The following is a 23,919-nucleotide window of genomic DNA, read 5'->3' as shown; positions in this document are numbered from 1 at the left end:
ATGCTCCTGGGATATCCAAGCACATTCAGCTCAGTGAAGAGACTGAAAGAGAATGGGCATCCCATGCTATTACTAGTTCAGAAAGTAAGGAACCTAGGGCCACCTGACGGTGAACTAAAAGGTCAGCCACATGATCTACTTGGATTTCAGCAAAGCTTTTCATGTGGTCTTGCATAGGAGGCTTGTGAATAAAATGAGAAGCTTGGGAGTGAACGCCAAGGTAGTGGTGTGGATTACAAACTGGTTGACTGATAAGAGACAGAGTGTAATGGTAAATTAAACCTACTCTGAAGAAGGAACCATGTTACGTGGAGTGCCAAAGGGATTTGATTTGGGAATGATTCTGATCATTATCTTTATGCACAACATTGTGAAAGGGATAGAAGATAAAGTTTGTCTATTTGCAGATAATACAAAGACCTGCAAAAGAGTGGACACACCTGAAGGAGTAGAGAGAATGAAAAATTATTTAAGAAAGTTTGAAGTTTTGTCAAAGATTTGGCAGCTGGGATTCAATGCCAAGAACTGCAGGGTCATGCATCCAGGATGCTTTAACCCAAAAGAGCTGTATGTGATGGGGATGAAAGACTGATGTGCAAGGACCAAGAGAAGGATCTTGGGGTGATAGTGTCTGGAATATGCAGATGGAGAAGAAATGTGACAAGGTTATAGCTAAAGCCAGAAGAATGCTGGGCTGGACAGAATGTGAAGAGCCAACATTGTCAATGGTGTCTAATAATAGATGTTACTTCATATGCTTGGTTAGTGAATCTCAATACACAAGTGAAATTATCCAAGGATGCTGGTGCAGATTTATATTCAAAAAGTTGTGTCTTATCTGAGTAATTTGCATGCAAATGTGCCTGCTTGATCACTCTTCTCAGGGATCCTCTCTCTAAAAAAATGTTGAGTAAGATCTCTGAACTGCTGTTTGTAATTGGTGAGATCTGTACAAATCCAATGGTTCACTGTAAATTCCATTTAAAACCCCTGGGATGATGATTTTCAAATCTCAGAAAATTATATTTCTCACAAGGTTTGCAACAGAGATTAATAGAGATGTTTTTTAAATTGTCACTGATGTGAGACCTTGGGCTGTGATATGGTTGACATAGCCTAGCAAGTGAACCCACTAGGCCCACATTGACAGCTGGTAGACTTGCTTTTACTGGGACAGGAGCTGGAGCTTCACCTATATTAGCCCAGTTCCCCACAGGTTGAGCCCTTGTGTTCCAGGTACTGGCAAGGCTTAGGTGAAAATCCTGAAAGAAATGGTCAGATGAAGTCAAGATTCAGCAGCAGTCAGAGTAGGCAGCAAACAGAAAATATCTGGGGTTCAGGCCAAGGTCAGGGCAGGTGGCAATCGAGAAGCAAAGTCAGAATCCAAAGCAGAGATCAGAGTAGGAGAATCAGGCCAAGACAGACAAGGCAGGACACAGAGGAACAAGTCTGGGCAGGTGGTCAAGACAAGGCAAAAGAGAGGCAGGGCAAGGTGGGAACCGGGGAAGAAGGCATGGCGGGGAAACAAGGCAAGCAGGACAACAGGACCAGATGGGATAAAGAGGAAAGGCAGGACAAAAAGTCATGGAAACAAAGCAACATACATTGCAAGGCAGGAGGACCTGTTGCAGAGGCAGTGTCTGGAAGTGTGACTGGGGTTTAAATCACCAGCCCACAGTGACATCATCTCCCAGTGCCACTCAGCTTCTCCTCTCATGGGGCATACCAAATATGGGTTGGTGTATACGTGCACCTCTTTGGAGGGGCATAGTACAGCTGAGAGAAAGCTTGATGGTGGTGTTTCTGCTGCAAAGAGGTTTCTGGAGGTGTTAGGAGTGAGATCTGGCTGGCCACAGTGTGGGAATTATAGATGGTCCATTGTTATAGTACCCCCCTTCTAAGCCTCCTCCCCAGGCTTCTTGGCTTAGGCTCATGAAGAAAGCATTGATGGAATTTTTTAATTAGTGGGGAGCTTGAACATTGGAGGTGGGTTCCCACAGCAAAATCCCTTCCAGGAGATGAGGCACTGGATTCTGTTCCAATTTCCCTTGGAGTCAAGGAATTCCTGGTCCTCATATTCAGTATCCTCCTCTGATGTTACCTCTATTAGTTTAGGAGGATGTTGTGAGGGCCACAACAAGGATAGCGACTTGAGGAGCAAAACATGGTACACATTGTAAACCTTGAGGGATGGTGGTAACTTCAACTGATAAGCCACTGGTCCCATCTGGTGAATGATAGGAAATGGTCCAATAAACTGTGGAGAGAATTTAGAAGAGGGAGTTCTGAGTCATAAGTTGTGAGTGCTCAACCATACCAAGTCCCCAGGCTTGAGATAGGGTGCTGGCTGGGGCTTTTTGTCTTGTTTGTTTTTTGTATCCTTCCATGGCTACCATAAGGAGTTGGAAAGTCTTTTGCCATAGCTCCTTGAGGTCTTGACACATGATATCTGCTGCAGGGTATGGAACTATCACTGGGATGGGGAATGGCAACCTAGGATGTCTGCCAAACATGATCTGGAATGGGGATGATCTAGAGTTTGTTGTACAGAATTCTGCCCGTGGAAGAAGAAATGCCTAATTGTCTTTTGTTCATTAATGTAGGCTCTCAGGAATCCCTTAAGGGGATACTTTGAGGGTGATATGTGTATGAAAGATCCAAAGAAACTTCAAATTTCTTGCATAGGCTTCTCCAAAAGTGAGCTGTGAATTGCACTCCCTGATCTAAGAGAATGTGCTCAGGTAACCCATAGAGAAGGAAGTTATGTTAAAATAAAAGATGAGCCAATTATGGTGCAGATGGAAACACAAGGAATGGAATGAAATGGGCCATCTTAGAGAATCATACCACCACAACCCAGATAGAAGTACAGGCATTAGAGAGAGGTAAGTTGATGAAGTCCATGGCCACCTGGTTCCAGGGTTTCTCAGGGGCTGGCATTGGCTGTAACAGCCCCCAAGGGTGAGAATAAGAACTCTTATTAGCAGCAAACTTTGGGCAGGACAGTATGTAATGTTGCCCATTATACCTTACATGAGGCCACCAGTAGTGGTGAAGAAGCAGTTCCATGGAAATCCAAAGATGACCCACCAAGTGGGAATCGTGAGCCCATTTAAGTACTTTCTCCTATAGGCATTTAGGAACTAGCACAAGAGGAGGGCAGAGTGAACAACACACACATATAGAGAAATCACAACAAAAAAATGTGTGGCATAAAGTATACTGGACAATAACAATGTAACATCACAAAGATTGTTTATTTTACATATGCACACTGAACAATGTGCACAAAATTAAATATACAGTAAACAATTGTGTGAATGCGAAGGACCCCGACATGGCCGTATTTCGCATCAAGCTGCGTCAGGGGGACCGGACATTTCCAAATTTGTATATTGTGTAAGGAGCAATATACATTTTTTAGCAGCTGAGACACCTGCTGGAAACCAGCTTAAAAGGTAAGATGTGAAAACGTTTTTTAGAATTTGGCTCGTAGCGTGAAGCTCAATGTGAGTCTTGGAAACATTGTGGAGAGAAGTGCTTCAAGGCACCGATAGGACCGGCAAGCCGCTCAGGAAAATTCAAAGGAGTTTTTTTTAAATTTCATTATTTAAATCATTTTCAGATTCAGATTGGGCACGAGTGCCGGACCCGGCATGGAAGACATTTGTAACAAACAACCCGATGTCTCATAGACAGAAGGTGTTTACAATGTTTAAATTCTAGAAGTGGACCAAAAGGTCTCCAAATGTCAAAATCTCCCAGATTTTTCAATATCAAATCTCTGAATGTCTTAAGATATGGATCTAATGGACCCATCTATCGAGCAGAATCTTGATATGTTTATTAGGTAACTGCAGAAAAAACTATTTTTTCTTAACATCCATCAAGCTGTGGATATGTCCTTAGTGAAATTGAAGTCTCATTAGGTACTTTTCTTCACTGCCAGGAGGGACTGCAGGGCCCCAAATGATGTTGACTAATAACATTTCATTATTAAATTATTAAAAATGCAGGTCACATTACTCTCATGGTTTTAAAATTAAGGAATACCCTCATACCAGGGCTAATGCACACTTCCGCCTACCGGCGTCTTTTACTTTTATGTACAGTCACCAATTTGGCTGCCCATTTCCAAATGCAATCATAGGGTAACCTATATTTTGTTTGAAACCATGATGAACATACTGCCGCAAATTTTTAGAAGTTTAAATCAGTTTTTCATTTTTTGTATTTTTTAAATATTTTTTGTGTATTTTTTTCACTTTTTCAAAATGTCTTTTCAACAATGCACCAAGTCTTAAAAGTTCATTTGCTTTCTTTCATTTCAACTTGGAAAGTGCAATATCTTAAGAAAAGCATTTCTCTGGCGCTTATCTTATTCAATAGAGCCGAAATCTCAATGCTCTACAAAAAACGGCCAGTATCTTAAGAAAGGCACTTATCTTATTCATTAGAGCCGAAGTCTCAATACTCTGCAAAAACAGCCCGACACCGCTGGTGTTTCGAAGTTACTTCTTTGTCAGGGGCTAAACAGGTGTTTCCACAATGAAATTTACGTGGCAATTCATTGTGGAAACACCTGTTTAGCAATTTCATTGCTAAACACCTGTTTAGCAAATTCATTGTGGAAACACCTGTTTAGCAATTTCATTGCTAAACACCTGTTTAGCAATTTCATTGTGGAAACACCTGTTTAGCAATTTCATTGTGGAAACACCTGTTTAGCCCCTGACGAAGAAGTAACTTCGAAACACCAGCGGTGTCGGGCTGTTTTTGCAGAGTATTGAGACTTCGGCTCTAATGAATAAGATAAGTGCCTTTCTTAAGATACTGGCCGTTTTTTGTAGAGCATTGAGATTTCGGCTCTATTGAATAAGATAAGCGCCAGAGAAATGCTTTTCTTAAGATATTGCACTTTCCAAGTTGAAATGAAAGAAAGCAAATGAACTTTTAAGACTTGGTGCGTTGTTGAAAAGACATTTTGAAAAAGTGAAAAAAATACACAAAAAATATTTAAAAAATACAAAAAATGATTTAAACTGCTAAAAATTTGCAGCAGTATGTTCATCATGGTTTCAAACAAAATATAGGTTACCCTATGATTGCATTTGGAAATGGGCAGCCAAATTGGTGACTGTACATAAAAGTAAAAGACGCCGGTAGGCGGAAGTGTGCATTAGCCCTGGTATGAGGGTATTCCTTAATTTTAAAACCATGAGAGTAATGTGACCTGCATTTTTAATAGTATTATTTAGTCGCATTTCCTCCAGTTTTCCTGATTTTGAGTGTAATAGCATTTCATGACACATCAAGCATATCTTCCCCTAATGTTTAATGAAGTTTCACCATGTGCTACCATTCAGTGTTAGGCATCCATGGTTTTGTAGTTCCTCCTGACAGTGAAGAAAAGAGGCACTACCTGAATCTTAGAGGGATGAATGGGGTTCTTATGTAGCCCCCAGAGGAGGTTAAGTGACTGCTGCTTAGGTTCAATTGGAAGGTGAGGACTCCAGAAGGGATCGTGCCAGGGGCCCTAGGGCACACGCTCTCCAATGGGGACTGCTCTCCTAGCACCCCCCGATAACACCTGAGATAAAATATCTTGGCATCGTGAATCCAGACCACAGTTGGCAGCACAATATCTAAAACATTGTATCTGCCTTTCAAAATATATATATATATATTTAGGGGACATAATGACAACAGGGATTAAAATCAACTGACAATACAGTTAAATTAATGAAACTAAATGAAATAAATTACCTTTGTGGCATATAAATTTGTTGGAAGTAGAAAAAAAACAAATTGAATACAATATTATCTTGTTCTTTTTCTCTCAGGTGTGCATTAAAACTACAAATGATGCCTACTAATATGACTTTGTGTATCGATACTTTACTGTGTTTGCTTTAGAAAGTGTTCTTATTTTTAAGATTATAGCATCTGTTTCTGATTAATGGCACAGAATATCCATATTGTATAAAATGTCTTCAGCAATTTCAAAGATTTCTAGTTTCTTTAGTTTTCAATGTATTCATTTTTATATATTGCATATTTTTATTCCAATATATTCATGCAATAATACTATCTTCAATTTAATAAATGAATTATTTTATTACATTATGTAATATAATATTTCATAAATGAGTAACCACTTCTGAGTAGTGATAGGCAAACTTTCTGATGGAAAACTCAAACCAAGTAAATTTGAGCATGGTTCAAGTCTGAAAATATCTTTAGTTCTTCCAGTATTCTGCTATGAACATCTGTTAGATTACCTCACCCACATCTCAGAGAGACGTATGCTATGAATCAATGAAAATCCAACATGGTCCTGCTGATTGGCAAAATCTGAATTGTTTTGTCTGGCTTTGTTATGGATTGTGCTAGTAATGGGTCTTTTAGTACAAAAGGGTTATTAAGTGCCAGTGTTGTGGCTCAGACCATAGAACTCAGACCTGTGGAACAGACAATCTGGGTTTGATACCCCATTGATTAGTGCTGGTCAGACCTGGATGCACCATGGACATGATGCACTAAGGCCTATGGAGGGAGGGAGGGAAGGGAAAAAAGAAGACTGCTGCTACTCTGCTGGACCCTGCAAACCACCCAAATGTGTAAAAGATACTGGAGAAGTTGAAAATTATCTGCACACTTCAGTAGTAGACTCCTGAAGACTGGGCTGGGGCTCCAATCACCCCACACTCTTTTGCAGCAGCTGGTCAGTTATTGGAGAAGTTAAATTTTGCCTTCATACTTCTCCCATCTGCCTCAGTGGTCAGCTAAACCCATCTTTCTTCTCCTCCCCTCTCACCCCTAACCCCAGCTTGACACATGCAATAATTTCCACCTGCCAGGTAGAAATTATCCAGTCTAGGGTTGCCAACTTTCAACCATCAAATTTCTGAACATTTGGAGATGCTCTTTAATATTGTTGGTGATGGAGTTTACACACATGCAACATTAACAATTTACTGTTAGAAAAACACTGAATATCAAATAAAGGGCGGGAGATATCAAGATGGCCACTACTGCCTGACACTCTGCTAAAGTACTTTTTCTTTCTTTATATTTTCCTCCATTTTCCCTCTTTTTTTTTATTCCATCTAGCTCCAATGGGGACAAAGTGAAAGGGAGGGGGGGGCATTGACTTCATCTCCTGGTTTAGCTTCTGTATGAGGTCCAACAGATCAGCATATTCAGGGTCAGTCAAGGAAGCCCATGGAGAAGCAAATGCAGAGACCTATTCTTGTTCTGAGATCTCTCTGATTCCTGATACCAATCTATTGCTGTTTCAGCTGAGGAGTCATATGGTGGCTCAAGTGGTTGCTGCTGCTGCTGATAGAGGGACTTCTAAATTCCTGTGGAGGCTGTTGGGATGAGAGAGCAGAGGTCCTCAGATGTTACTGCTGCTTGTGATTGGTTGGAGTTTGTGCATTTGGGGAAGGAGAAGGGGATAAAGAAGGATGAAGTCCCAAATAGTAGTTGTGTGGAAATGGGGGTGGGGGATGGGGAGGAGAGAGGGGCAAACAGATTTCCATACAAATGGGCAATCTTGGCACTTCTGAGAGGTGCACCCACTGGTCTCCTGACCCCATTGTTGGCTTAGATTCTCAGGTTAGTGCTGACTTCTTCAACTCAGTGAAGATTCTGAGTCAGTTGGGAACCTTGTAGAACCTGGGAATATTTTGCTTAATGATGTCTGGGGTGTTGTCACATGACTGGAAAAAGACTTTGATGCTTTCTCTTTCTCAGCTTTATAATTTTGCTGGAGGGGCAATGTCTAAGTTGTTAGAACATGACCAATGCCTTACTGAAATTAAAGATCCCAGTTGACTCCTCTGCAAGCTACTGAAGGGACTAATTTTAAAAAAGAGCTTAGTATTTCATAATCAGTTGGAGTCCTTGGAAAATACCCTTTGTGTGAGGAAATTAGATTTTTTAAAAGTTCCCATGACAAGATTGCTGTTAGCCAAGGAGATGTTTAAGAAAAATCTATGGGAGGTTTTGAAGGTGAGGGAAATTGTCTTTTCTAACATTAACTATATTCTTAAGTTTAGGAAGGATTTGAATGAACTAGAAGGTGGACTGGATACTTAAATACCAGAAAGCTCTGAACTCTCTGCTTTTTGGGGTTTATCTATTGATGATATCCTAACAAGGCCTACCGTATTGGTCTCTTTTTGTGCTGAACAAGAAAAGGAATTCGTCCTCCATAAATATTTCAGAAATAAGGAAGTTTTTTTGGACAGAAAATTCAAGTTTTTCCAGATATTTCCTGATCGACTCAACTATGAAGGAAACTATTCTTCAATTGAGACAAAAGGTGTTGGATCGAGGAGCCATTTTTCTCTTTAAATTTCCTTGTAAATGTTTAATTACCTATCAGAAGAAACGTTTGGAAATTTTAATTAGAGATAAGAGCAGCTGAAGTGATAATTGCCCTGTAATAGTAGCCATTGGTTGTATGTTGTGAGGTGATTAGGTGGAAGGCTGAAATGGTTTTACCTTGCCTTGTACTTAATTATTTTCTTGTTATATTTTTTCTTTTTCTCTCCCTTTATTTCTTCTATGTTGAGGACTAGATATGGAGAAGTACATATTCAAAGCTGGCTGTGTAACCAACTTAGCCGGTTAGAACTAATTAAGTTAAGTCATGATGTATATTCAGCGGCAAGGCAAAGCCACTGAATATACACATATATGTGCGCACTTTGCCAGATAAATCTACCTAGCTAAATTTAGACATGCTCTATGGAGTATCTAAACCTAGATGGAAACTTATGTGGCTAACTTCGAATATTAGTAGTTACCCGTATAAGGTATACGGCTAACTCGCTCCAGTCCAATCTGCCCTGTACATGCCTATTGTTTGTGCATGTAACTAGTAGTCATATAAGGGACTTATATGGCTAAGTGGTGGCCATTGAACGTAGGCCCCAACCTCCCCTTGCGCGCCGAGCCTATGTTGAATAGGCTTGGCGGCGCGTGCAAGCCCCGGGATGAACATAAGTCCCAGGGCTTTGCTAGGGGTAGCATGGTGCCGGCCCGGGGGTATTCCTGGGGCATGGCTATGGCCTCTGGACCAGCCCTCGGACCGGAACATGGTGCACTGGCAGCCGGCCCGGCGCGCACAAGTTACGCCTGCCTCAGGCAGGGGTAACTTTTCCAACAAAGGTAGGGGGGAGTGGGTTAGGGAGGGGAAGGTGCAGAGGGTGGAAGGTAAGTTCTCTCTGAGGCTGCTCCGATTTCAGAGCGGCCTCGGAGGGAACGGAGGCAGGCTGCGCGGCTCGGCGTGCGCAGGCTGCCAATTTTGCGCAGGCTTGCGCTCGCCAACCCCGGATTTTAAAAGATACACGCGGCTATGCACGTATCTATTAAAATCCGGTATACTTTTGTTTGTGCCGGTCGCGTGAACAAAAGTACGCATGGGCGCAGTTTTTTAAAATCTACACCACTTTCAGCAGCTGCTATTTAGCTGTATAAATCCTGCTTATTAAGGATAAATAATGCTGACTACACTTTGAATATTGGACCCAGAGTGTTTTTCTTGTTTTCATATATTTCTTGTGGTTATGTTTTCTTTGTAAATCCATGTTTGTCTGGTGTTAATTGATTTGGTGTGATCATTTAAATACCAAAAATAAAAAAAAATGATGTTAAATTATAAAGAATAGCAGATAAGGAACAATCTATTCTGATCAATTTACTTCCTGCTACAGTACCATAGACCCTAGCTGATCTCTGATTTTCCTCTCACTTCATTGCAATTAATGATCCTCTGTACCTGTTCCCTGCTTTCTTAAACTGATATTGGTTTTGCGTCTTTCATCTCCACTGGGAGGCTGTTCCATGATTCCGCCACCCTTTCTGTGAAGAAATATTTTCTGATGTTACTCCAGAGTCTGCCCCTTTGGAAGCCTCAGAGCTAAATTTTCAAAATGTTATGCACATTAAATTAGCACATAAGTGAGTAAGTAGCCTCTACTCAATTATTTCTTTTTCTAAAAGTCCAAAATACACATTTACCTTCACTTTTTTGTACATATATACACGTATAAAAAAATGGGTGGTCTGGGGCATTACAGGGTGGGCCCAACACTTACATTTGTAAGTAGCTTTTTAAAAGACATACATATTCATTTGACAACTTACTTGCATATTTTTACACCTTCTAATTATCTGACTTAAGTAATATTAAATGTGTTTATTGTATAGTACTGATGGGGTGGGAGGTCTGGGTGAACTGGGGGGAGTTCATGCTGAAGAACCAGAGGGTCTTGACCTGAAAAAGAACTAGGCAAACTGGTGGACTAATTGTGAAAACTAGTAATTTCTTTGATTTGTGCATGTTTTAAAATACACTGACTTACATGTGTAAATCATGCCTTATGCAACTTTTGTTTCAATATACATGCATATTTTTTAAATAGGTGGGTAGTGTATAATTCAATGCATTGAAATACGTGGCTTTGCTGCATCGCATGCATTTGCACTTAAGTCTACATATGTTGAAGGGTCAAGATACACATATTTTATAAAACACTCATATCATATAAGTGGGTTATAAAAAACTATGGTAAAAGTACCCCCAGCCATATACATATGCATATGCCACTGCGTGCACTTGTTTGAACGTTATCCTCTAGCAAGTGAATTTTCAAAGGAGGCTTGTGTAGATGTAACATACTATCATAACAATTTTCAAAAGCCATTTTTACGCCTGGTAAATTTTGCACAGGTGCACGCATTTCCTGGCTGGCACCCATGCACATGGCTATTTTATAATAGGCACGTATATGCGTTCATGGAATAAAATATGCTGTGTATGCACATGTGTGCAATTTTAAGTGGGCATGCACCTATGCATGCAAATGCCACTTCTACCTCATAAGTGAGAGAATTTTAAAAGCCATGTGCACTGGTGTAATTGGCCATTTTCCCAGTTCCTTCCCAGTTCACCCAGGAAAGGGATAGGACTTCCTAACCCAACTAGTTAAAAGCCTCTCTTCTTCCATGTTACCCCTGACCCTTAAAACCCCGCTGATCTTTGAATATTTTTTTTATGACTTATATGCCATTCATAACAATTGTGTGTGTAAATGCTTTTGAAAATCAGGGCATTTTAGTTTGATGTTCTCAAACTTAATTCTGAAAAAGGTTTGATTTTGCTAGTCCAGGGGCCTACAGTTCTGTAAATTATATCATGGACTGAAGTCTATTCAAGTGAAACAAAATAAATGTATCCAAGGCATATCCCTCTTTCCATAATATTTTCTCCCAGGCACTGTGAAGTGTTTTACATGGCATGCATGGGCCCTTTTAACCATCTTAGCAAGATTCTCCATTCTCCAGACCATTGTCCAGCCCATGCATGTCGATGCATGTGGCTGATAGCATTGCTTAGATAAACATGTGGCTGCAGCATCTTTCCTTCACCATGTGCCCAACAGTGCCACCTTGGTAGCCACATGCATTCTTTTAAGTTGTGGCTACCATCGGATTAGTTGTGGGGGGGGGGGGGGGCACATCAACTTTCTCTCTTTACCTACCAGATACACACTCACACACACATACACACACTCACACACACACACACACACACACACACACATGCACACACTTTCTCTCTCTTTGCTATCCTCCTCCAGGGATCACTTCAGCACTCTTCCCCCCACTACTGTTTCCAAGTTGAACCACAGTACTCTTCCCTTTAATTCTCCCTGACCCTATCACTCTCTTCATTCCTCCTTCCCTCGATCCCTGCTCTCAGGAATCTTCCCTTCCCTGACATTAGCACTTTCTCCCTTCTCCTCACACCTTACTCTATCATTCTTGATCCTCCCTCCCAGGCCTGACAACCAGAACCCTCTTCCTCCTTCTCACCCCCTAAGTTTTGACTCCAGTGATTTCATTCATCTTTATTTCTTCCCCCAGATCTGACCCCAGCACTCTTTGTCCCCTCCCTCTCCAGGAGAACTAACCCCCCCCCCCAGGAGAACTAACCCCTCTCCAGGAGAACTAACCCCTCCCCCCCAGGCCTGACCCCAGCAATCTCCTCCCCAGCTCTTCCTCAGCACTCTCCCTCTTTCTTCTCCCACTTCTGATGTTGCTACCCGGCCATGCTATAATACACAGGTATTATGATATTTTCTATTTTATTCCTTTCCTAATGATTCCTAGCATTCTGTTTGCTTTTTTGACTGACACCACACACACTGAGCTGAGGATTTCAATGTATTATACAAGATGACCAACACGGCTTCAGTAAAGAACATAGTACAGGATCACTTCTACTCTCATCCTTTGACTCCATAATTTGAGGTTTCAATTCTAATATAGATTAGAGATGTGAATCGTGTCCTCGATCGTCTTAACGATCGATTTCGGCTGGGAGGGGGAGGGAATCGTATCGTCGCCGTTTGGGTGTTTAAGGTATCGTGAAAATCGTTAAAATCATGAACCGGCACACTAAAACCCCCTAAAACCCACCCCCGACCCTTTAAATTAAATCCCCCACCCTCCCGAACCCCCCCCCCAAATGCCTTAAATTACCTGGGGGTCCAGCGGCGGTCCGTAGCTAAATCAGGGGAAGGGGGAGGGCAGGAAAACCAGCACACTAAAACCCCCTAAAACCCACCCCCGACCTTTTAAATTAAATCCCCCACCCTCCCGAACCCCCCCCCAAATGCCTTAAATTACCTGGGGGTCCAGCGGTGGTCCGGAACGGCCTCCTGCAATTGAATCATGTTGTCTTCAGCCGGCGCCATTCTGCGCCGCCATTTTGCAAAATGGCGGCGCAAAATGGCGGCGGCCATAGACCAACACGATTCGACTGCAGGAGGTCATTCCGGACCCCCGCTGGACTTTTGGCAAGTCTTGTGGGGGTCAGGAGGCCCCCCCAAGCTGGCCAAAAGTCCCTGGGGGTCCAGCGGGCGTCCGGGAGCGATTTCCTGCCGCAAATCGTTTTCTGTACGGAAAATGGCGCCGGCAGGAGATCGACTGCAGGAGATCGACTGCAGGAGGTCGTTCAGCCGGGGTCCGGAACCCCCGCTGAATGACCTCCTGCAGTCGATCTCCTGCCGGCGCCATTTTCCGTACGGAAAACGATTTGCGGCAGGAAATCGCTCCCGGACCCCCGCTGGCGCCGGCTGAAGACAACACGATTCAATTGCAGGAGGCCGTTCCGGACCGCCGCTGGACCCCCATGTAATTTAAGGCATTTGGGGGGGGGGGTTCGGGAGGGTGGGGGATTTAATTTAAAGGGTCGGGGGTGGGTTTTAGGGGGTTTTAGTGTGCCAGTTTTCCTGCCCTCCCCCTTCTCCCGATTTACGATTTTTTGACAATAAATCGGGGGAATTGGTATTGTATCGTGGCCCTAACGATTTTTGACGATTTAAAATATACCGGACGATATTTTAAATCGTCAAAAAATGATTCACATCCCTAATATAGATTACATTCTAATATTGCTTGATATCTCAGCAGCTTTCAATACCTTAGATCACAAAATCCTCTGTGCCAGTCTTCAGCATATTGGTATCAATGGTACAGTTCTCCATTGGTTTAAATCATTTTTATCTCACAGACCACAACAAGTTAACCTCGGACACTATCATTCCAACTAGTACTATACCAATTCAGGTGTCCCTCAGGGTCAGCTTTGTTCACTATCTTATTTAACATTTATTTCTTACCTCCCTGCCACCTTCTTTCTGGTCTTAATATAAAATTCAAAATCAATTCATCTTGCCATTTAAAACCTCTTGGAGTAACACATTCTCATTACTTAATTTTTACTTAAAATCAATAAAAATATGGTTGTCTCACAATCAATTTACTCTCAATGCTCCTAAAACAGAAATTATATATCTATCAACTATTCCCGATTCACCTTGTGCTCCCCCATCAGAATTTGCATTTGACAATATCACTAGTCCCATTTCTAGACAGGCATGTAACCTAGGTGTCATTCTAAACTCCAATCTATCCATGACTGCAAATATTTTATCAGTAGCAAAAATTATTTCTACAAAATACATTTGTTAAAAAAAAATTAAAACCTCTTTTGTATCCAAATTATTTCCGCTCCATATTACAAGCTTTAGTACTGACTGGTTTAGACTATTGCAACTCACTCTATTTAGTCCTCCCTGACTATACAGTACACCCTCTCCAACTAGTCCGGAATGCTGCTGCCCGTTTACGTTTACTAATTAATACAAGTCGTAAAGAACCTATTACTCCAGTTTTAAAATATCTTCACTGGTTACCTATACGTCAACTTATTCAATACAAGATACTATCTACCATTCATAATTTAATTCACATCACATCAACTATGTGGTTATATTCCTCTTTACATTGTTACAAACCTCAGCACCACTTATGATCAACCAACAAAATCTCAACCAACATCCAGGCTAGACTTAACCTGAAAACATGCCTTCTTAGTAGCAGGCCCCATACTGTGGAACTCTACCAAATTCTTTTTGACAAGAGAATTTAAAAAGGCCATAAAAAACTTATCTATGTTCACTAGTGTTCCCCAATCACCATGCATGAAGGCAGTTTCTTTTCTGTCTTCTTACTTAATTTGTATGCTGTATTATTGTGTGTTTATATAATTTTTATATCTGCCTATTTTATTTGTATTTGTATTTTATGAATTTTTTTTGCTAACATTTTGATTATGTATGTTACATTTTGTAAACTGCTTAGACCTGCAATTTGTATAGGCGATACTGAAAAGGTTTTAAATAAATAAATGATGCCTAGTAGGATGTGGAGAAGAAAAAAAATTGGTTCACTTCATTCATTCTTTTTGTTGGAACCCAAACTCATTTCTTAGTTTCAAATGAAAAAATAGATATTTGTTTATTAGTTTCATTAGTTTATTTGTTCTTTAAAATCAAAGGGGAAGTATTGCAACCTATTTTTGGCTCCAGAATTATAGTTTACTGATCAATCTCATGAAACTTGTTGGAAGAAATCATCAGAAGGGGGAACAAACTCCAAGGTATCTGGACTGTGGCAAAGTGGCACCAAAAGTGGCATGAATATCCAAAGACTCTGCAAAGGGCTTCCTGCTTTGGCAGGAGGTCTCCAAGGCACTGTGAGAGCAACAAAGAAGCAGCAAAAGGGGGACGAACACCCCAAGGCTCCAAAAAAGGTCACCAGTAACATTGAAATGAACCCTTGATAGCCTCATGATAGACAAATTAGCATCAAAAGTGGCATCAGGACCTTAAGGTTCCATAAAGGGGGATCGAAACAGAAAAGGTGGCAGAACAAAACCCAAGGCAGGTCCTGATGAAAGGGTCACGTAGCACAAAGAGTGGCTTCACAACATCAAAGCAACGTGAGAGCTGTAAAGCAGCCCCTCAGACTAGCAAGAACAACTCATGGTGTCAGGTTAGAGGTCCGACAGCAAGGCATAGTGGCACAGGAAACTCCAAGGTGTAAGGTCTGGGAAGGGATGCAAAGCTGAGTGGCACAAATACCCTGATGTGTAGCACAGAGGAGTATTGCAGCAATCTTCTGCACTGAGAGCCACATGAATGATTATCTTCCAGATGCAAAAAGTTGCATGAGTGCACCAGGTGAAAAGAGACCCATCCCTCAGAATAAGTCCGATCTCTGGAGGCTAGAGTGTCAAATTTGGAGGCGCTAAGGGAGATAGAGGGGTATATAGAGGAGGTCTTCAGGAATATAGTAGGGAAGTCCCACCTCTAAACTGGAAGCTCTTGTGCTGTCTTGGAAGAAAAAGGTCACTGAAAGGACAGCATTATATTCATGAGGCAGGCAGCAATCCTGTAGCTAGGTCCTGCACGCGAGTTGAAGTAGTATCTTTTGACACTGAGGATATGTTTCCAGGGGCACGTGTCCAGGATGGAAGGATTAGGACTGCCATTGTAGTTGGTGATTCAGTTATTAGGAAGTTAGATAGCTGGGTGGCTGGTAGATGTAAGAATCATTTGGTAACTTGCCTGCCTGGTGCAAAGGTGGTGGATCTCATGTGGCACAGAGGTAGAATTTTAGATACTGCTGGGGAGGAGCTGGCTGTCTTTGTATATGTGAGTACCAACGACATAGAAAAGATCAGGAGGAAGGTTCGGCAAGCCAAATTTAGGATTTTAGGTAGAAAGCTGAAATCCAGAATTTTCAGGGTAACATTGTCAAATATGCTCCCCATTCCATGTGCCGGACCTCAGAGGCAGGCAGAGTTCCAAAGTCTCAATGCATGAATGAGACAATGGTGGAGGGAAGAGGGTTTTAGAATTGTTAGGAGCTGGGCATTGTTTTGGGGAAGGGGGTGGCCTTCTCTGAAAGGATGGGCTCCACATTAACCAGTGTGGAACCAGGCTGTGGGTATTAACCTTTAAAAAGGAAATAGAGCAGCTTTTAAACCAGATGATGGGGGAAAACTGATAGTCGCTCAAATGTGTGGGTTCAGAATGATGTATCTTTGAAGAATGCCAAGAGAAAAGGGAAAACAGGGCATCCAAGTAGATAGGCTGCAGTAAATGCTAAAGTGGACCAGATGGCTTTAAGTGAAGAGCAGACAGAGCAGAAAGATTCAAAATTACCCCTGTTAACTGATAAGCTGGTTGTTAATTCAAACAAAAAACATACTTTGAAATGTCTGTATACAAATGCTAGAAGTCTAAAAATAAAATGGGAGAGTTAAGAGTGTATAGCACTGGATGAAGAGGTTGATATAATTGGCATCTCAGAGTGTTATGTTTTTTTAAAGTGTGAACCCCTGGGCCGAGGTGAGAGATGTCTTCGCCCACAGATAAGAGCCCTGTGAGCCTCACCGTCGGTAGGTGCGGTCTCAGCAATGTCAGACACAGCTGCGGAATAGAGTCTTTATTAAAAAAGAGAAAGGCACAATCCATGGAGAGGGAAATGCAGTAAAGTAAAGTTCTGAGCAGAGGGGTATACCCAAGGGTGATACCTCAGATATGAAGATCCGGTAGTGGCCCACGGAGCGGGGTACGCCAGGAAGTCTTGCAGTATTGTAGAAAAAGCTCAGATGTGTAGATCCAGTAGTAGCCCACAGAGCAGGGTACGCCAGAGAGGTGGTGATGAGGTTGTAGTCTGAGGTGCAGGGACCCCAATGAGGTTCCTGTAGAGGTGGTGCGGTAATGACCTGCAGGCAGGGTATACCGGAGTGGTTTCTTCTGGGATGTAGCAGTAGTGGCATGAGGTACGGGGTTCACCAAAGAGGATCCCACAATGAGGCTTGTGTACTCCTGTGAGTACACAAGCCTCATTGTGTACTCACAGGAGGTACTCACAGGAGATAGTTCCAGCAGAGGTCCCAGGAAGCAGGAGCGAAAGAAATTTTAGAAACCGGTTTCTTCCTGGACAGACCAGAGAGCCTGTGGTTCTAAACAATCTACAGAGCACAGGAGTGCATGGAACAGAAAGCTTTTGTGAGTGAAGTAATACTCTAAGGAGTGAACAGAACATGAATAACTGTGAAGGACTGTGGTTCTAAAATATGAACAGAACACAGGAATGTGTAATGAAGAAAATTAGTAAAGATCATACTTCAAGAATGGACAAGTGAGGTGGAATCCCTGAGAGAAAATGAGGAGCAGGAAAAGACACAAGTGAACTCTCTACAGGCCACATTAGCATCCTCTGAGATAGCACAACATCTCCAAATACAGACACTGGTAGCCACAAGAGAATGGGAGGTGGAACAGAAAAAGGCACTGTAGAGGAATTGCTTCCACATGAAAGAGACACTGCATGAGAGAGAAAATAGATGAAAGTGAAAAATACAAGATGACACTAAAGGCAGAGAGAGAGACAGTCTGAAGAGTGAGTTACAGAAACTTTTTATGTGTATCATAGAGAGAGACAAGGAGATTGTTGATTTGTGAAAGATGATACAGGAGAATGAAAAGAAGAAAGGCATATTTTATTTATTTATTTATTTATTTATTTAACCATTTTTTTTTCTATACCGATGTACAGACTTTACCTTCACATCAGTTTACAATCATTTCAAAAAAACCATATCATCCATAAAACAATATAAAATATCAATAGCAAATAAAACAACAATCATTTAAAGTAAAACAATCTTATACCTAAAACAATATAAAATATCACTAGTCAAAAAAAAAAATTTCAAATAACAAATCTTACAATATCGAAGCATGTTCCTATCAATCACATGTTGTTTGGTCACTTGTTGTTTTCACTGTAAGCCTGCTTAAATAACCATGTTTTCAAGGATTTTCTAAATTCTGAATGTCTGGATTCTAATCTCAATTCTACTGGTAGCATATTCCAAATCTTGGGAGCTGCTAGGGAGAGTGCTCTTTCTCTTACTGCTGTTAGTCTGGCAGATGATAATGATGGAAATGCCAGTAAACCTTTGATTGATGATCTCAGAGTGCATTGTGGGGTATGTAATCTTATTGATGCAGTTAACCATTCAGAATTTTCAGTATGTATTGCTTTGTGTAGAATTGTTAAAATTTTATATTGTATCCTTTGTTCAATTGGGATTATATGTTCATAATTATGTGTTCCAGTAAATATCCTTGCTGCAGCTACTGTATAATTTGTAAATGTCTAAACTCATACGACTTCAGAACTGTACTGCAACTACTAATTTTCCCAACCATAGACTACTGCAATTCCCTACTGATTGGCCTTCCATACAACAACATCAAACCTCTTCAGATTCTACAGAACTCAGCAGCAAGAATCCTAACTGGAAAAAAAAAGAACGATCACATCACCCCCATACTAACTTTACTACACTACACTGGCTTCCTATTAAACCCCGAATTGAACATAAGACCATGACCATCATACGTACATTAGTACACACCTATCATAAAAAATAAACAGGTTTAAAAATCACCCCACAAAATGCCCATAGGAACCTGCGATCAAAAAACACATTTCGTCTAACAATTCCTCCCATCAGAGATGCTCACCTATCAACCACAAGAGATAGAGCATTCTCCATCACCTGCCCGAAAATATGGAACTCCCTACCACCTGATTTGAGAACACAAACCAACATCAAAACATTCAAGAAAGATCTAAAAACATTGCTTTTCCTTGAATATTGGGAAAATTGCCTTTGAGAAATCAGCAACCTCCTCGCTGGCTTAAACCTGATTCTAAACACAGCTAAGAGTGAACTCCTCCTTATATCCCCGGAAAACAGTAACATCACCTCGAGTCCGCCAGACAACCTTCTCATCACCCAAGCAAGAGACTTAGGAGTACTAATCGACAATCGTCTAAATTTAAAATCATTCATCAACCAAACAACTAAGGACTGCTTTCACAAATTACAGGTTCTGAAAAGAATAAAACCTCTCCTTCACTTCCAGGATTTCAGAACGGTTATTCAAGCAATAATCTTCTCTAAAACCAATTATTGCAACTCTATCTTACTAGGTCTCCCGTCATCCTCTACTAAACCACTTCAGATGATCCAAAACACAGCCTCCAGAATACTGACAAACACGAGAAGAGACCACATCACCCCCACCCTCAAAATCTTACACTGGCTGCCTATTAGAGATGTGAATTGGAACTGGAATCTGATCGGTTCCGGTTCCAATCCAAATCTTAACATTTTTATTGCCCAGCCCGATTTGAGTTTTGATTATCGGCTGTGCCTGATCCGATAATCAAAAAACCCTCCCCCACCCTCCCGAACCCCCAAAAAAGGTTTTAAAATTACCTGGTGGTCCAGCAGGAACGCAGGGAGCGATCTCCCGCTCTCAGGCCATCGGCTGCGTTAATAAAAATGGCGCCGATGGCCCTTTGCCCTTGCCATGTGACAGGGCAAAGGTAGCGCCGGCGCCATTTTGAATACTGACAATATGGCTTGGGCCTCCTGACCACCACAAGACTTGCCAAAAGTCCAGCGGGGGTCTGGGAGCGACCTCCTGCACACAGGCCATATTGCCAGTATTCAAAATGGCGCCGGCACTACCGTTGCCCTCACTATGTCATAGGGGCCGACGGTCGGCCCCTGTGACATAGGAAGGGCAAAGGCTAGTGCTGGTGCCATTTTCAGTACTGGCAGCTGCTAGCCTTTGCCCTCACTATGTCACAAGAGTCGGCCGTCGGCCCCTGTGACATAGTGAGGGTAAAGGTACCGTGGGCGCCATTTTGAATACTGGCAATATTGCCCGAGTGCAGGTCACTCCCGGACCCCCGCTGGACTTTTGGCAAGTCTTGTGGTGGTCAGGAGGCCCCCCCAAGCTGGCCAAAAGTCCCTGGGGGTCCAGCGCTGGCCATCCAGTGCTTCTACCATGTGACGGGGCCGGCCAATGTCACGGATACCCTGTCACATGGTAAGGCAAAGGGCCATTGGTGCCATTTTTATTAGTGGCAGCCGATGGCCCGAGAGTGGGAGATCGCTCCCCGCGCCCCCGCTGGACCACCAGGTAATTTTAAAATGTTTTTTTTTTCGGGGGTCAGGAGGGTGGGGGAGGCTAAGGGGGTCATTTTAAAGGTTCGGTGGGTTGTTTTTTATCGGGCCATCGGTGCCATTTATATTAGTGGCAGCCAAAATGGCGCCGATGGCCCGAGAGCGGGAGATCGTGCTGGGACCCCCCCACTGGACCACCAGGTAATTTAAAACATTTTGGGGGGTTCAGGAGGGTGGGGGATTTGTTTTAAAGGGTCGGGTGGGTTTAGGGGTTGTTTTGGTGTGCCGGTTTTCCCGCCCTCCCCCTCCCCCAATTTACAATTTTTCACGATAAATCGGGGGAATTTCTATTGTATCACGACTAACGATTTTTGACGATTAAAAAAATATCTGATGATTTTTTTAAATCGTCAAAAAACGATTCACATCCCTACTGCCTATACACTTCAGGATTTTATATAAATCCATCACAATGATCTTTAAAGCCATACATCACCATACTCTTCTTAACTTACAAATCCCTCTCAGATGACATTCTTTTACCAGACCCATTAGAGAAGCCTACAGAGGATCACTTCATGTACCACATACCAAAACCACACAGCATCTAACATTCAGAGACCGGGCCTTTTCTACAGCAGGACCATCGATATGGAACTCCATTCCACCGGATCTTCGACAGGAGCCATGTCTCCCAACTTTCAGAAAAAGGCTTAAGATTTGGCTGTTTAAACAAGTCTTTCCAGACCCCATCTGAATCATAATCCATCATCAACTTTAGTCAATCATTTTCGATTATTGTAAATAATAAAGCCTTGTTCCGTTAAATGTTGTTCTATTTTCTCCTTCCTCTCCTAGTTTTGAACAACCTTGTTTTATTGTAACTTCACTATTTCTCTCACTTGTTCCTTGTTCATACACACCCCTTGTTGAATGTAAACCAGCATGAAGTGATTTTATCATGAATGCCAGTATAGAAAAACTCTAAATAAATAAATAAGCAAATAAATAAAAGTCTACATTGACAATCAGTTAAATCAACGATCTAACAACAATCAGTACCACCACCCACGCAAGAAAGAAACAGCAACCAGCATCAACCATTGTCATACCACTATGAACTTATAAGAAACAACACAAAGAGACTGCCTCTAAGATGCATAAATCTCAATACCGTTACTATCCTCCTTTCCCTTTCTTTCCATTTCTTCCCTTTTTTCCCCCCTTCCCTCTCCCCCCATCCCGTCATCCCTTCCACTATTATTTTTGCAATGATCAGCAATGTTTAATTATCTGTATTCTGTTTGAATCTTGTAAACCGTTGAGATGGCTGCACCGAATGATGGTATATAAAACTCAAATAAATAAATGGAATTGCCAGTAAACCTTTGTTTGATGATCTCAGAGTGCATTGTGGGGTATGTAATCTTATTGATGCAGTTTACCATTCGGAATTTTCAGTATGTATTGCTTTGTGTAGAATTGTTAAAACTTTATATTGTATCCTTTGTTCAATTGGGAGCCAATGTAAATCAATGAGGATTGGGGTTATATGTTCGTAATTGTGTATTCCAGTAAGTATCCTTTCTGATGCGTGCTGTATAATTTGTAAAGGTCTTAAGAGTAGAGTGGGGTAGTCCAAGCAGCAGCACATTACAGTAATCAATGCCACTAAACAATAGGGTTTGTAGCACTGTTCTGAATTCATTTTTATTTAGTAAAGGTTTTAATCTCCTTAACAGTAGTAATTTAAAGATCCCATTTTTCATTAATTTTTCTATATGGCTTTTAAAATTCAATTCTGGATCTAGGATAACCCCAAGATCTTTAATTATTTTAGCTAAAGTAATCTGATTATTTTCATATTTGAACTGATAGCTCTCCTTGCTCATACCCTGTTTCCTTTCTAATAACATTATTTCAGTTTTTTCAATGTTAAGACTTAACTTCATCAGTGAAAGTAACTGCTTTATAATGTTCATATACATTTCTGTTATTTGAAATGCTTTCTCTAGTGTATTTTTGACTGGTATTAAAAACTGTATGTCATCCGCGTATAAATAATACGACAATCCAAGGCCTGACAACAAATGACACAGTGGCATCATATATTTATTAAACATGGTAGCCGATAATGCGGACCCTTGCGGCACTCCTGTTTCCACCTCTACTCTATCTGACAGGGAGTTGTTTATAGAAACTTGATACGTTCTATTGTTCAGAAACGATTTGAACCAATCTAGTGTTTTTCCTTTTATTCCTATTTCTAATAGACTTGTACACATTATCTTATGATTGATCGTATCAAACGCAGCCAATAGATCTAACATTACTAATAGGAACCTCTGTCCTGAATCGAACCCTCTCAATATCGTATCCTGTAGTGATATCGTATCCTGTAGTGTCTCCGTACTGTGATTCTTTCTGAATCCAAATTGTGTAGAATATATTATATCATTTTGTTCCAGATGTTCATTCAATTGTTTAAGTACCACATTTTAAATCAATTTTGCAATACTAGGCAGGATTGATATGGGCCTGTAACTGCTCAATATTTTAGTATCTAAATTTTTCTTTTTTAAGATAGGTTTAATAATTGTATGTTTCAACTGTTCTGGTGGTATCCCTTCATCTAATGATTTATTGATGATTAATGTCAGTGTTGGAGCTATTGTCTGATTTAGTTGTTTTAGAGTTTAGACTGGGATTACAACTATTGTATGTTTTGCGGGATTTAAATTCTGAAGTAACTTAATAACTTCAGATAATGTAACTTCCTTAAAATTCTCCCAACTTGGGGTTTCCTTTATCATCATTATTATTAATTGAGTTGTTACTTTATCTAATTTTATATTTATGATATCAATTTTATTTTTAAAAAATAATGCCAATTCCTTACAAAGATTCATATTAACATCATTATCTAATTGTGTGTATTCCATGGTCAGTTTCTTTACTAAATTAAAAAGTGCCTTTGGATTTTGTCCACAAGTATTAATCTTTTATTTATTTATTTTATTTATTTAAAAAGTATTTATATACCGTTTTTTAAAAAAGAAATTTTATCAAAAATGGTTCACAGATTTAAAACCAAAAATAAAATAATCAAAATAAAATGGAATTTTTAAACTTTACATAAAAATTGGTAATAACTAGACAGAATGCTAGTATATAAGGTTATTAAAAATATAAAAAGTTTGGAACCATGGGCTTATTGTTTTGGGGGAAAAGGGGAAAAAGGGGGGGAAGGGGAACGGGAGGAGGAAGGGGAAGTGGGAGAAATAGAGCGTAAAAATTATATGAGATAAAGGGAAGAAGGGAGAAGGGTATGATAGTTGGAAACGTGTGAATGAGCAGGTATGTTGTAGTTATGTGTAGTATAAATGGGATTGTAATGGGTGTAACTATGTTTAAGAGGGTAATTTCGGTATTGATGATTAAGTTTAATTAGAAGACGTGTTGAATGCAAGTTGAAAAAGATATGTTTTGAG

This window comes from Rhinatrema bivittatum, chromosome 2, assembly GCF_901001135.1.
Source record: "Rhinatrema bivittatum chromosome 2, aRhiBiv1.1, whole genome shotgun sequence".
In the NCBI taxonomy this organism is placed as follows: Eukaryota; Metazoa; Chordata; class Amphibia; order Gymnophiona; family Rhinatrematidae; genus Rhinatrema; species Rhinatrema bivittatum.
This window is presented reverse-complemented; position numbering follows the sequence as displayed.